Source organism: Phocoena phocoena, chromosome 1 (genome assembly GCF_963924675.1).
Source record: "Phocoena phocoena chromosome 1, mPhoPho1.1, whole genome shotgun sequence".
Lineage (NCBI taxonomy): Eukaryota > Metazoa > Chordata > Mammalia > Artiodactyla > Phocoenidae > Phocoena > Phocoena phocoena.
Genome location: NC_089219.1, coordinates 144100073 through 144116239, shown reverse-complemented (window position 1 = coordinate 144116239; position 16167 = coordinate 144100073). Strand labels below are relative to the sequence as shown.

At 45.9% G+C, this 16167-nt stretch overlaps 1 protein-coding gene across 2 annotated transcripts in view; it reads left to right on the top strand.

The window, feature by feature from the left end:
- The window catches only part of PROX1 (prospero homeobox 1), a 48900-nt gene that overhangs the window by 23650 nt on the left and 9083 nt on the right, over nt 1–16167 (top strand). The gene's annotated exons all lie outside the window — the stretch shown is intronic.

Sequence of the window (16167 nt, the reverse complement as noted above, 5' to 3'; positions counted from 1 at the left end):
GAACACACACAGAGTGATTCCCTTTCCAGAGAAGAGGTCCCTACCCCAATAGGCCTTTTTCATATTTAGATTCTGGCGTGTGGATTGAGTTGACATATGCTGTGTTCAGTGGTAGCTTCAAAAGTTGTTTTCTTAAAAAGTCTAGAAAGATTGATGGGGAAGTGATTCCATGGTTTCAAACTTTCATGAGCATTCATTTCCTTTCCGGAAGAAACGGTGTGAGAATTTACCAAGTACCTATTATAAGAGACCCATGGACATCTTTGTTCGCTTGTTTGTTTCTGGTTTTGTTCTTTTGGGAGGACAACCTTGTGTGTTCATTTTGCATACGTGCAGCTTCGTGAGCTTGCTGTTCTTCATTCATACGGTCTTATACATACTTGTACGTGTCTGCAACCTGCATATTCCAGGCACATATGAAGCAGTATAGATGATTCCCAGAAAGCCGTATCTATACAACAATAAGAGATGTGTGGCTATGAGTAAGGCATTTCTTTACTGGCTGATGTGGTGCCTCAGCAAGCATTTTTCATTGAACGTGATGACTTTCCATGAGACAACACTAGCGAATCTCCCAGTACCCACAAAAGCATTTTGCTGAGCCCTGCTGACTGGGGCAATGATGGCTGGAAGTGGGAGTGTGGGAAGCGTTCTGCAGGCTGAACCTCTGATGATGAGAATGGACACGCTGTGGCTAGGTACCCCCAAATGCCCACAAAGTTCTCAGTGTCAAAGGAGAAAGGGGAGGGCTTCCCTGGTGGCGCAGTGGTTGAGAGTCCGCCTGCCGATGCAGGGGACACGGGTTCGTGCCCCGGTCCGGGAAGATGCCACATGCCGCGGAGCGGCTGGGCCCGTGAGCCATGGCCGCTGAGCCTGGGCATCCGGAGCCTGTGCTCCGCAACGGGAGAGGCCACAACAGTGAGAGGCCCACGTACCGCAAAAAAAAAAAAAAAAAAAAGGAGAAAGGGGCACCTTGGTCTGGCCTTGTCAATACCGACCTGAACCCCACTGTCCCCCGCTGCTTGCCCATCCCTCTGGGGACCCTTCTCCCAGTGGTCTTAGCAGATCAGTTTTTGTGGCTTATGAAGAACTGAATGGGGAAGTTTAGCAGCGGGAAAGTCATGGTTTTTCCTTGAAAGTTGGAGTGTTTATACTGCAAGCCACCAGTTTCTCTCTGCTATCCAATACCAATGTATTTTTCTTGCCAAATGGGTTATAAGCAAAGTTTTTCTTTGGCCAAACACATTAAAAGTGAGGATCCTTCTTGTACTTACTGCTTCAGTATTTTAAAGTCTCTGTTGGAACAGAGCACTGGTTTACTGTTTGGACAGAACACTCTAGCAGATTTCTTCTGAAACTGAAGAATGTGACAATGGCTAAACTTTTTTTTTTTTGGCCACACTTTGTGGCATGTAGGATCTTAGTTCCCTGACCGGGGATCGAACCCGTTTCCCCTGCATGATGACGACGGCTAAACATTTTAAAGAAATCTTATTAAAAGCTTCACATCTCCCCACCCCCTTTCTGATAAGTCTGTTGCTGTCAGCTTTGAGCTAAGAGAATTCAACGGTGTGCTAGTGAGCTAATTGCAGTTTATTATGATAAATATTCGTTTGGCAGCATGCGTCAAGCTTCATAAAAGAATTGCCCAAGATCCACGGATGGTTTGTGCATTTTTGCTGAGTAATGTACTCAAGAGAACAAATCCTGACAGTGCCCATTAGGATTTTTTAGGGTCGTGTAAACCTTACCTGGTTGGTTTTAATCCCCTACTCAGCGCAAGGGCCAAAATGACACAAACAGGGGATGGCTGGAATCAAGAGATACCCAACAAGCTGCTCCATTTAGCATCATCTAAATCCTCCTTTAATATGATTACCATCTGATATTCCTCTCTTTGTGAATCATATCCACTTCCAGCCAGGCCACCTCTCCTTTATCTGCAGTGTCTATTTTAAGACTGCTTCAGTGCAAAGAGTATGGGGCCCAGGGAGCAATTTTGTCACTTCTCATGTGACTTCAGACAAGTTATTGGACTATTCTGGGCCTTATTCCTCCTTCGGTAAAAACTAGGCTCTTTCCGGAAATGTGCTAAGAACAAAGCAGGAGCTGGATTCTGCCCTGCCCCCTCCACTTACCCACACATATGCACATACACACCCCTACCACCACATATGATCCTAATATCATGAAATAGTTTTTAATTTAGCCTCTCAGTTTGGGGCACTTACTAACAAAATCTTCAGATAAGATGATCCTTCTTTTCTGTGCCTTTGTGCATGGAGGTCAGTGCTTAAGTGAGATGCTTAAAAAGCCGCTGGTCCAATTGCGGTGAGCAGGGGCTACTCTTCGTTGCAGTGTGCGGGCTTCTCATAGCGGTGGTTTCTGTTGTTGCGGACCAGGGGCTGTGGGCGCGCGGACTTCAGTAGTTGTGGCCTGCGGGCTCAGTAGTTGTGGCTAAGAAAAGCCTGCACGTAGCAACGAAGACCCAACACAGCCAAAAGTAAATAAATAAATTTGTAAAAAAAGAAAAAAAAAAAAAAAAAGCCACTGGTCTTATCATTGTTGCTCTTCCAGTGTGGACCGTGGCTGTGAGCCAGAAGTAGACCCAGCACCTCTGTCTGATACCTCAGCTGCTATTGCATGCACGGCTTGACTTTTGCATCTGAGTTTCTCCCCTGACGAGCAAGTCAAGTGCATCTGCAGTCTAAAATGAGCAAGTGAAGAAGATGGCAAAGTAGAGAACTGTACACCTGGTTTGTTCTGAAATTTTTAACCAGATATGGGGCCTAGTAGAGAGACGGAAGTTATGCCTACATGATGCCCAAAGATCCAGTCAATTTAAAGGAATATATTAAACCAACCATTAGCTGGCCAAATAATAAAACATCTTCTTGATTGCATTTTAAAATTTCTCAATCAGTTAATCAGTGGTTTGTAGCAATGATAAAATAGCTCACATTTATTGACTGTTTAGTATGTTCTGGGCACTCTTCTAAGTGGTCTACCAACATTAATTAATTTAATGTGAGTACTAATGATATGGATATTAATACCAGAAATACTTCAGCTTGCCTAAAGCTTTATACTGTTTCTAAAGTAGTTCTAAATGGGTGGGAACAGGGGAGCCAGGGAGAGAGAGCGGGGGTGAGGCTAATGCTTTTCTGTCCTTTGCTACCTTCTCCTTCCTTCTTTCCCTCCTCCTCCTACCCTTGTCTTTTCTCAGCTTTCTGCTCCATCTCTGCCTCTGTCATAAGCTTGCTGGTGGCACCTCTGTCACTGCTAAGCGCCACCCCCCTCCAGCCCCTGCTGCTGATGGCTCTCAAGGCTGGAGTGGCTGCTGACCCCTGGCCTGCGGGAAAATAAAGCAGATGGGGAAGGTTTATCACTAGTGCAGAGGGAGTGGCTTGCATCTCCCTGCTCTTCTAGACCCCGCGCATTTCCTGTCTTGTATGAGTCAGAACCTTCTAAGTGACAGGAGAGCCTGTTCTGCCTTTTGTATCAGTTTACACAATTGCCAAGATTCTTGGCACGGCATTCAGACTTGGGGTGGTGAGAGCTTGAGAAGACCCAGGGGATGTGGAAGAAGACACTGAAGGGGGCGGGTAGGGGGGGATGAACCACGCTTTCAGCTTGTGCTCAAGGGAAGAAAGTTGGCTACAGGACAGGGGTCGGGCATCTCCCTCCCAACACGAGTCCGTGAAGGTGTTCAAACAGGCACGTTCAGTGACAGGCCGCATTTTTTTTTTTTTTTTTTTTTTTTTTGCGGTACGCGGGCCTCTCACTGCTGTGGCCTCTCCCGTTGCGGAGCACAGGCTCCGGACGTGCAGGCTCAGCGGCCATGGCTCACGGGCCCAACCGCTCCGCGGCATGTGGGATCTTCCCGGACCGGGGCACGAACCCGTGTCCCCTGCGTCGGCAGGCGGACTCTCAACCACTGCGCCACCAGGGAAGTCCAGGCCTCATTTTTAACTCCCGCTTCTCACGTTAAATGAGATGGGTAACGATACATTTGTCGTTCCAGGTGTTATGGTATATATTGCCATGCTTCATTCTCACTTCATTTTGAAGAGCTTCCAAAATTGATTTTTATCGGGAGGGAAATGAGGTTTGGGATTCCTTCCCAGTTTTTAAATCACACTGATACTTCTGACTTCAGGGGCATAGGAGTTGAATTTTATTACTTCTGTTTCCCTCACAACTGTGGCAGGGAAAGAAGGCAATGAGCGCTGTCAGTTTCCAAGGCAGGTTGACCCGTTTTTGCAGAGAACTCAACTAAGGCAACTGATCTGTGTAAGTCACAAAGGTTAAACGCACTGCTCAGGGAGCCGGAAGACAGCCACCCTAGGTTGACTGAGGTAGACTGGCCGCTGGGAAAGGCAGGATGACCCAGAGCTTGGGGTCTGGGATGGCCTGCGTGGAGGTTGGGAAGAGAATGTAGCAGACCCCTTCTTCCGGGCTGACCCTTCTGACCGCAGGGGCATGTGCTTTGGACTGTATTGCTTTTCTGTTTCCTTCACGACTGGGGCAGGAAAGAAGGCAAGGCTTGCGATCAATTTCCAAGACTTCCCTGAGCACTCCTTCTCCTTTTCTCCATTCCCATGAGCTAGCTCTTCCCCCGCCGTGGTCAGCCAGGCGTCCCCCGTGGGCCATTAGTGGCTAGCCAATTAACTGCGGGCAGGGTCCAAACTCGCAGTAGGAGTGACTAACTTCCCTTGCCCTCAATAAAGACCCAGGGCTTCGGATGGAAGGCTTAGAAACAAATAGAAAAGAGAACTTGATTCATTGATTAGTGGGCTTGTAAATGTCATTTCCTAAGATACTAATAATTCACGGGGCAGACGTTCCATCGTGGAGCCAGTGGTTTGACTTATTTCTAGGTGTCACATGACAGGCAAGAAGGGTACTTCTGCAGGCCTCTCTCTGTGTCTTCTCACTCTCCTCTTAGAAAGAGAAAATGAAAAGGCAGCACTCCTCACATCCCCCCACGCACACACCCACCCAAACACATGACACTTAAACACATATAGTGCTACTCCCTCCACCAGGCTCACCCCCATTCCCAGCCCCCTCCCGCTTTCCACACGACGCACGTTTAAGAAGATTTAATATATTTGGAAGTCTTTCATTCGCCCTGTCACCTCTTTACAGAAAAATGAGGACAGGTGGATTTAGGAAGCGCTTCCCTCTGCTCCAAATAGATACTTAACTATGAGTGATCATTTGGAAAACTGGCACAGGAGGGAAACCCTTTTACTGCTCTTGCAGTCTTTTGGCCTCAAAGCCGAGGTGCCATTTAAACGATCACACAACACACTCTTGGTGGGTGGCAAGGAGGAAAAGAAACCTTTACCGTTTCCTTCCCTGCCAGTCCCCCCATTGACAAGCCAAATCGATCTTTTAAGAGACTAAATGAATGTTCTCTAAATATATGTACACACATGGCTATCTGGAAACATATTCCTCGTACAGAATGATTGCCTGAAATTTGAAGGAGGGAGCAGTAAAGACGCCAGGCTGGGTGGGGAAGGGGGGGTTGGCAGGGGTAGGGGAGGGCACAGGGAGAACTGTGTGCCCGAAGCTTCATTTTTACACCGCTGTCCGTTTGGGATTCAAGGTGTTGATCAGTAATAATGAAGCAGGCCCATTGATTTATCATCTAGTTGGTAATGTCGTTGCATTTTTAGCGCCCTGTGTCCTTTTTGTCATTGGGTTACATTCAAGCACAGTAAAATCAACGTTAAAACCTCCTTACTCAACAGCTTTATTAGTTATAGCATTCCATGACCTTTCTCAACATTCTTAAAGAAAAAGATACAGTGTAATGTCGCTTTACTTCGCTTATTGTCCTTTGTTGGGGGGAACAAAGCATTTTTACAGTGGCTATAGCACATAATTATACAACTTTCAATGGCAGTGTCTTGGTATCAAAGTTCAGAGGAGCCTTTAGAAAAAAAAAAAAAAAAGATGTTTTGTGGCAGCCTAGGGAGGGTCTCATCTTTCCTTCAGAAAATAGTTCAAGGCTCTTCTGTCAAGCTTCCCTACTTAGAGCTTTTTCTCCTCCTGCTTCATAAAGTTTAAAGCAGATTCAGTGGAGTTCTATGATCTATTTCCTTTGAAAGATTGTTCCTCGGTACAGAGAGGCCCTTTGACTTCAAGAGTTCACAGATTCATGTCTTTAGGTATCATATGTCTGACCTTATCAGTTACTCCATTTAATGTCAGAGAAAAAGTCTCAACTCTTTGTGTTTGTCTGTTTTGCCTCTGTGAAATGATTTGGTGAAAAGACCATCCTTTTTAACACACCACTGAGAGGCCGTTTCTGCTGCAACCTACCCTGTGGCTTTTCTCTCTTTAAAAAAAAAAAAATTGTCCTTGTGTTTTGTGTATGGATGAGTTCACAGTGAGAATAGAATTATACAAGGGCAGGCGCACACACAAAAAAATCTTTTGCTTTCCTCCCACACCTCCCCCCCGCCCAGTGATCTATTGGCTCTCTTGGTGGCTGTACCCCAACAGGCAAAGCCATTTAGCAAACACAGAGGTGGCAGCCGCGTCCACTGCTGGGACAGCATTGGGTTTTTCCCTTGCTTCGACCTACCCCTAAGGCCTTCATAATTAATTGTCCTTCAGAGATGAGGAAAGTTCAGAGGCAGTGTGTGGCATGATGGCCATTGTCTGACGTTCCGTTCTCCTCGCCTCGCCTCTTTCTCTGTGCCCCACAAAGGGTCATCAGTAGGAGAAAGGGAGCCCGGTCTCTGCTGAGAGCCGCCGGTGGTGCTTGGAGCTTTCAGTGGGTCGGTATCATTGTGTTCGGCCCATCCTGGATTAAATGTCTGCAGGTCTAACCACCTTTTGAAAAGCAGCCTGTTTATTTCGCCTAGATTAAACAAACTCATTTAGCGAACCCCAGGCTTGTTCAAAAGTTGGCGATCCCTTTTCACGTGGCAGATAACATTTTAAATCACATTTCCTCACCCCATCCCACCCCGGCCCCGCCCCCAGGACTTTATTGCACTTCTAACTGTTGGGTTCTGTTTCAGCCATAGGGCAGAAAATGAAAGGATCGTTCACTCACGTCTCTTAACCACTTCAGCGTACACTTGCCAGAATGAATGTTTTTGCAAACATTCTTCTGATGAAGCGTAGGACTTTGGTTCTTGAAAGTAGATTATCCTCGTTTTAAAATACTGTTTCGCCTTCCACGATCGCCTCAAGCCAGTCTTCAGTGCTATTTGGTAACAGGACATAAAACAAATACAACCTGTTCCCCGCCCCCCCTCCCTACCCTTGCCCTTTTGGCTGAGACACCAAATAAAGATGCACTATGGAGACAGCTATTTGCAAAGTAAAGGGAAAAGAGAGCGATTAATGATGATTATACTACTGTTCCTGTTATACAGAGTGAAGCCAAGAAAACAAATAGAATCGCTCTTCCTAGGAGCAGTTGAACTAGCACGTTAGAGAGGTTTAAGATCGCTTCCCTGTAGTGTTCACAGAGACCTCAAGGCAGAAGGAAACCGTATTTAAAGAGCATTTCTGTGTCCCTGAGAGCAGTGTCTTCTGGAGAAAGGGGCCTACAGGATGGCCAGAATCTATTCTGTCCCTGTTGCTCTTTGAAGACACTTTCACAACAGACCCTTTGCTATTGAAAGAGAACCTGGATCTGGAAGTTGACACAACTACTAGAGTCATACCAAAAAGGGGATCATAAAAAATTTAAGTTATTCTTATGAATCTTTCATTAGAAGTAATGAAAAGGGACAGTAGTGTAGTCTAAGTCCTTTGTGTTGCCAGCCCTTCTTCCGGCCTCTGGGCTATTGTTCTTTCAGCTCCTCAAACAGACTTTTCACTTTCAAACTGACAAAAGTCACTTAAAAGCCAGACAGCTGTACTAACACACCCACCTTACGGAGCTGGAGCCAGGGCAGGTGCCGAGGCCAGCTGAGAGACCTTGTTTAAAATGGGCAGGGGCAGCTCCCTCCTGCCTTCCTGTTGTTTTCGTGCTCTGCTTTGAGGTGGACCATTTATTGCTACTGTGTGATCCTCCCTCCAGGCGCCCCCAAATATTTCTTGCATTTTCTTTGCAGCAGGAAACCTTGACACTCATGCTAATGTTTGTCCCTCGGGTTGGGTTGAATGGCTAGGGTCAGGTTCGTGGAAGTTGGAGCACAGAACTTAGCAGAATCACAGGGAGTTTTACTCAAGACTCTTTCCTTCCGTTTCTCCCCTTCCTTCTCTTTTTCCAGCCTTTTCCAACCAGTCTGAATCTCTCGTAAGCTTTTCAGATTTCTGTGGCCTCTTCAGGAGTAGCTGGGATTGGATAAAACACAGCCACCAATGGTGGGGACAAGCCTCACCTTAGGATGTGAGATACAGCTAGAGAGAGGTAGGCAGGTAGTCCTGCCCGCATCCCAGGCCTCAGGGCGCAGCCGCCATGGGCCCCGGCGAGTCCTCCCCGTGTGTGTATTACAGCCCCCCTGCTCCCCTGTCACCTTGTGTACAGTCTGGTCTGTGACACTGATGGTGATTATGTCATTATTTTGCTCTGGGGGCCCTGGCACATCTGCAGAGCCCAAGCACATCTTCTTTGTTGCGCTGGCAATCGTCCTGCACCACAAATGCTTCATTAGCCCTGCTGGCGGCCTCCTTGCCAGACGCGAGTGCCCAAATCCAGGCTTCTTTCTGCTCCGTTCTTTTGTGTAGCTGATGATCGCGTATTCATCTTCCTGGTTCTTCCCCATTTTCCTCGACTTCTGAACTCCAGATGTCCCAGTGTTCTTGCCCAGAGCCCTTGAAAGTGCACAACGCGAAACAAGGCAACTCTTTACCCCTTAACCCATCCTCACCCCTTCCCACCTTCCTACTTTCCTCCTCCCCAGACGAATAGTGATTCTGAATATCTCCCCAACATGAGGACTAACGTTTTCAAACTTGCAGTTTGAAAAGATACCACGGGATTGCTCCCAACTTACAGTGGTACTTACGGTTAGAATGAGGACTTATTAGGCATTTGCTTGGAGATGGATGCCTTTCTCCTGCAGCCCCTTCCCTCTCCTCGGCTCTTTTATTTCCTCCTGCACGTTGCCACGTTTTACCAATCTTCAGCAAGCAGTCTAAAATGTGAGTACAGAAAATATTCTTCATGCCTCGCTGAGCATGTTATAGTCATCTGAAGGTTCTTTTTCTCTGCATGGCATCTTCGTCTGCACTCTACCCCCTCCCAAAATCCCCTGCCCCCTCCTCCTGCTGTCATAACCTTTTTTTTTTTTTAATTTATTTATTTTTGGCTGCCTTTGGCTCCCCAACAATGACCTATTATTAGATATTGAAAGTGCCGAACACGTGGCTGTTTTGGAAACGAGCTAAAACATTTCTCTCAAGTTTTATTCTATATGTTCGATGGAGCCACAGCTTTTCTTAAGGTGTGCTGATTTCTACATTAACCGCAGGAAATTTTAGAGCTTAATATCTTGGGCTGTGATGGGTACTACATAATCGGTATGTTTAATTTCCCCTTAAATGTGAGTTAATTGACCTGTGTTAGCAGCTTCTCCAATAGAGAGTTTAACCAGTTCTGTCCCCCCACCACTGCAACATAAGATGTTTCCAACGTCTCTCTGTTTGAGTAAAATGTAGGTTTTAATTTTAAGGTCCACTGAAAGGAGTAAGTTCATATTTTTATAGGAAGCATGGTCAGATCACTGTCCTGAATTCTAATTCGGAATCTGAGGACAAAGACCCTGGCAAGGATTAAAGAAAACCCCCTCCGAGGAATGAGTTGCTGTTTTGTACTAGGTTTCTGAGCTTACCAGTCATTGACCCCTGTTCTGAATATTAGGAACAAGCTAGGTATCAAAGTGAGGACAGAGGTGGCCAGATCAGTAGGCCACCAGCCCTGGGCAGGGAGCATGTCGGGAGAGGCGGGTACCTGTCACTGATTGCATCATTTTCGAAAGACTCAGGATGTCCCCAGAACATTCCTAGCCTGCCATTTTTAGATCATTATGGTTTTATCACCCCTGGGTTTATTAAAACCTTTTTAAAAATGTAACTCCATGCTCAGAATACACCACTTCTCAAGGTAGTAATTCTCTAAATTTCTTACCTGCTTTGAAAATAGTATCTTCTTTGTATGGCTGTTAAAGTGATTTCCCTGGAACTCCAAAGGGATATCCCTTGTTAGAATATCCTGGGATTTGTGAACAGGACTGTGGCCATAGTCTCCATTTCCTCTCTGATTTTAGAGACTCTGATCATCACTCCCTCTTAATCTTCATTTCTCCAGATTAAGGAGCTCTAATCCTTTTTAAAAGTCTAATCTCATACAGTAAGTGGGTTGCACCTGATCATTTATAGCAGCCCTTCTGTAATGCTCTTCCGGCAGGACCATGTTTTCCTGAGGGACAGTTACAAGTACAGGACACCAGGGCAGAATTCCAGTGGGCGGCCACATCACGGTTTTATACCTCACATACACCTCCAATGCGACTTTTTTGATCGCCCCCAACGTTCATCCTCAGAGGCTGGATTTCTTGACTAGCATCTCAGTAGCACTCACTGGTTCAAATGATCCTATGAGACCAATTTATGAGACCCTTGGCAAGTATTCTTGCAAATCTGATTGTGTCTACGGAAGATATCCAGCCAAATAAAAATTGCACTGATCCACCCTGCTGTGCAGATGTTTTCAGTGTTTTAGTGGGTAACGTATTGGAGTGTTTGACGTCATGAAGACACAGCCTTAACCTTGGGCTTGAGTCTATAAAAATGACAACTAAGGCAAGAAAGCTCTGATCTCTGTATTATTCTCAAGCAGGAAACAAAATGTTCACTTACAAGTAGGTATAATTTTATATAAAAACGTCACCTTGAGATCTTAAAAGGGACTTCCTTCGGGGGAGTCTTTCCAATGTCAGTGGTCCTGGACTAATAATAGCGTAGAACTTAAGAGCATGGTTTCTGGAACCAGTCCCTGGGATCAAATCCCAGCGCTGACACTTTCTAGCAGTGAAACATTGGCAAGTGTCTTACCCTCTCCGTGCCTGCCTCAGTGTCCTCATCTGTAAAATGGGGGAGATGATAGTGCCTACCTCACAGAGTTGTTGTGAGAATTAAATGAATGTCCATGAATATGTTAGCACAAAGTCAGCGCTATGTAAGCATTTGCTTTCATTCATTTGTCAAGCCAAAGAGAAGTTCCCTTGTCGCCACTGTCAGTAACCCAACTCTTGCATCATTTCCTGCTGACCCTAAACAGGAAAACAAACAAACAGAAGAGCAAACAGGGAGTTCCCGTTAGAATTGGGACAAAGAGTCAGTGCAAAACTGGTTTCGAAAAGAGAAAGTGATTCCTCCTGCCCCAAGGTTGGCTATAAAGATGACGGCAGCCCGGAACAGCTCCGGGCTTCTGGAGTCATGGGTTCCAGATGAGAAGGGCAGCCACGAGATGACAGGGTAGCGTGGAAGGAGCCCCAGATTGGAGGGCCTGCCCCTGGCAACACCTGCCTCTGTGGGCTCCACTTTGTTCACCTGTAAAGTGATAAGATTCAAGACAGAGCTTTGTTCTAGCTCTGAAATTCTGCGATTCTAGAACAGAAGACATTATGCCTTCTCTACATAAGTCCCGTGCAAGATGCAAAGCTTTAAGCAGTGACTGTGGAGGTCCTGGGAATACAGATGGCAAACAGGTGGGGCCACTTCCACCCTTGGGGTGCTGCCGTGTCTTAATTATCTCAGTAAAAATCTCCAGGGTGCCCAGTTTAGTGTTCTTCGAAGGCCCTCTTTGCAGATCTTTTAACAGTGCCCTTGGAGATGTAGCGACTCCCTTGCTGGGATTATAGAGGCGAATTTTTCAAATTCATAGACAATTTATTGGCGTTATATTTGCTGCTCACTTTGTTGTGGTGGCTAGGGCAGCCAAACAGTGAGGTCATTCATCCGAGAAGCCCTCATGCCTGTGGGTTTTCTAGGAGACTATATGGACCTGAACAAACTAACAGAGAGCCTGTATACCTGTCCCCACACACGTTCCACCGAGGCCACAACTCAGCCCAGACGATCGGCCTGTGTAATACGTATTAACTTCTGTAGAATATACAACATCTCCCCTCTTCCAAGACAGAATTAATTGTTTTAGACGTTATAACTACCATCACTACTAGGCTTGGTGGGTCGTTTTTGTAAAACCAACATCATCCTTCCCTTTAAGCATGTCCCAAATGATAGTAATCAATCAGGAATGTCTTTTCCACTGGGATCTTGTATGTACAACTTTGTGTTCGGGAGGTATCACATCCTCACACAGGTCACTTGGATATGTTTTTTCTATCTTTCTTACGGTCATTGTACCCAACCTCTGTTTTTTTTTTTTTTTTAAGGCTACCTTAACAGTGGAAAATAAAACCTGGTACTAAAAATAACTCTTAGTAAAAGGTAATATATTCACTGAGAACAGATATGGGGGTTTGAGTAGGGGTGAAGGAAGAGGCATGATCAGAAGCAGAAGTCGGCTGTGCTCTCAAGGCCACTGTACTTCCTTTAATACAGAGAGTATTTTTCAAAGATTTATCATCTTTTTTTTTTTTGGCTGTGCTGTGCAGCTTGTGGGATCTTAGTTCCCCAACCAGGGAATGAACCCGTGCCCTCAGCAGCGAAAGCGTGGAGTCCTAACCACTGGACTGCCAGGGAATTCCCAGAGATTCGTCATCTTGAATGACCTGAAGGTGTACAAAATAATTTGTATGTAGACTTCTGACCCTGCCTTTCAGCAGGGCCAGTCCCGGGGTCTCGACAGCATCCTAAGTCTTCCCACCGCAAACATTACCTCCAGACCCATGAGGTGTCGGTAGGGTTCTAGAGGACTTCCAAAGGCTCCCGGGGCCCTTCCGGAATCTGTTTCTCTGACTTTCTGAGCTATTTACCTTTCTCGAAAAAGGAATGTCCGAGTCCTTCACAAAACTCTTAGGTTGCTTTTGAAATACGGCTCATGCTTAGTTTTGCAAAGGGTAAGCCTGGAGGAGAAACCCATAGAGTTCCCTAGAACACAAAGCAGACTTTTTCTGACTTTTTTGCCTTTCATCCCAGTCCCTTCCCAAAACAACCCAGGTATTATTGGGGCTGCATCAGCTGTTGTCAGCAGAGAGGCGGTGTCTCCCGTGACCCGGCGTTCTCCGAAGCTCTGTTCATCTAGCATCCGTATCTCCCAGTGCCTTCTTTGGTGCTTACTCTGAGCAATGCTATTCTCATTGTCCTGCCTCAACCCCACTTCCCAGCAATTTCTCCCTAGGCTTCTCTCTCACATTGCTCCATCCACATGAATAAAGGGCACACGCTAGTTCTGATGTTAGCCCGGGCAAAGCTGAATTATGAAGGTAAACCTCTGCAGAAAACAATCACGGAATGCATTCTCCAACGAGACAGGAGTTAACTGCGGATTATCTGTGCCCCAGCTTCCTTTGTGCAGTATTGGAGAGTCGATGCCATGTTGTTTCCGAATAATCTCCCATCCAAGAAGGGCAGCAAGCTTGGCCCTGTTTATCCTACTGCCTCACCCAGTAATGGCAGCAAAAGTTAAACTTCAAGCGCTATGAGCCTGTCTTGAACTCAGACGCGGTTGGCACGTAATTCATGGGGTTGACTTGAAGGGAAGTTAGTTAAGCCTGCAGAGCGACTGGTATACTGCTTATTGTCCCCTCGAAGCTGATTCATTACCTGTGTCACGAAGGAGGGATAGATTCCTCCATGTAGTTCGTTTGAATATTTGCTGGCAGGAAAGCTCCTAACGAAAAGCTCCCTGTCAAAGCAGGGCAAGACTGAGGTCCACCCGGTTCTTCGCATCTCTCTGTGTGGTCCATTAATTATTCCTGTAGACACGGCCAGCCTTACACGCATCTGAGGAGTGGCGTGACAATGTAGGTTGAATTCGGGTATGTTGATCCCAGCTACCCTTGCAAGAACTACTAGTGTGCTGACACAGGGTTAGAGAAGAATGAAAGAGCACTAGGCCTTCAGAAAAGTGGTTAGCTCTTAAGTTTGGCTGAGAGCAGGGTTTGGCACGCTCTGGCCTACAGGCCGGCTCTGGCACTGAATCTGTCTTTTATGACCCTTGTTAAGAAGGGTTTTTCTCTTTGTAAAGCAATGTGGAAAAGATGAATATGCAGTAGAGACCAAATGTAGTCCACAAAGCCTATGTATTTACTGTCCAGCCCTTTATAGAAAAAGTTTGCCGACCCCTGGCTGAGGCTTTTTCTCTCTTTGGTAGAACATGAACTCTCCGAGATCCTTTCTAGTTCTGAAGTTCCAAAACGACGCTTCTTTGATGCAGTAGTCTCGGTCCGATCTTATCCGAACAGCCTACCAGATGTGTCATTCCAGCAGAGAGCTCACCCTTGTTTTTAAGATGGGAGAGTATCTTTATAGTCTCTTGGGGGTGGAGGGATGGGAGAAAATATGAGATTTTAGTTTTTGATGCCTTTTCTATGACTCTGTGTTTGTTTTATTTTGACTGATGCTCGTTTAAACGTGGAGTCACGTGTTGAGACGTGTTTGGGAGAGAAGGAAAATTTAACTCATTACAACGAATAACATGACAACTATTGGATTTCCTAATACATACAACACCAAGACCTGCAAGCAAACTAGCCACTTTAGGCATATTTGGTGAACCAGATTTCAGCGGCACAAAATAATTTTGACAGCCTCATAGAGTTTATTATAAAGGCATTCATCATTCCATTCCCAGCAAGCTAGGACTTCCTTTTCTGGGGCTGTGGGAGACATGGTTATTTATCTTGGTATCTATAGGCAAAGTTGCCAGTGGGATGTTTACACAGTTTAAAATGTATACACAAATTATTAACAGGTAGCATCGATGTGAAGGCAGTCTTCTTTATTACCTAAAGTCACAGTTTTTCCAAATGCTCAATCCCAGCACATTTTATCAATGTGTATGTTATCAACACCTGAAACGTATAGGAATTTTATTGTGAATTCTGTATTTTGTGAATACCCACTCTTAAAAGGTAAAAGATTCAAATTCAGGTGAGGAAACAAAGAAACTCCTCAGGGCAGCCTTGGCCCTTCCTTCGCGCTGTTGAGAGAAGTCCACGTGAGGGGTGATGGCCAAGCCCATACGGCCACACCGCAGACCAGAGTCCACTGCCTGGCATCCTTTGCCATGGCGCTCCACTGTCCAGTCAAGGTAGATCCTTAACCTCCCTCCTTGCAGTTCCCATGTGACCCTTCGTTCTTTTTATTACATTCCCTCCAACGGACTGTTTGCACCATGTCCTAGCCAGGCGCCACTTTGCCGGCATTTATAAGAGCTGGTGTGGCATCGGGGGATGGCGGGCAATTTCACTCGGAAGTGTATTCCCACAAGCCCAGTGCAGGTCCCTGCTGTAGCCACAAGACAAGAGACAGGCTTTCCTTTTGCCACTTTTCCTAATTATCCCTGCAGTTCTTGCAGGCTGGCTGAGAGAAACCTTGAGGCTGTTGCGTGGACCTCGCCCACTCAGGGTCCTTCCCCGGCCCTTCCCCAGGTTGGCCTCCCCGCCCCCAGCTCCTCCCTTGCATATTAATATGACACTGCATGGTGCTCACAGAATGGAGCAGCTTCCACCAGCTGAAACCTCTGATCCCAAACCCACTAGAGAGTTTGGCTTTTGGAGTTTGGCAAGAAAGCCTGTTGCCCATCAGGTCAGCATGAATAAAGATTTCTTTCTTCCTTTCTTTTTTTAAAATCAAGCATCAACCGACACTGCCCCCAGAGCTCTTTTTCTCAAGACAATTTAACCCCTTCTCCCAAGTACATTTATTTTCTATTCTGAATCTGCGCGTTATTTTGTGTTTCCTCTTTTCCTGTGAGACAACCAAGAAATCTACCCTATGTAAAATTTGAAAGCCAGATCAATTCTAAACCATCTTACCACTTTTAAAGTATGTTTACCCAGCTTTGTAGGAAGAATGAGACTGTTTGAAGGTCACATACTTTTCAAACCTTGGTTGCAACACGTTTGCCCCGTTTTGAAACTGTCTTTATCAGGCCGAGAAAACGAAAATCTATTTGACAAAGTGGCACTCTGGCCAGTTTATCTTGCAATATGGCTTTAGTTCACTGAGTCTATTGATTTCCTTAAATTAATGTTTACAGAATGCTACTGAATT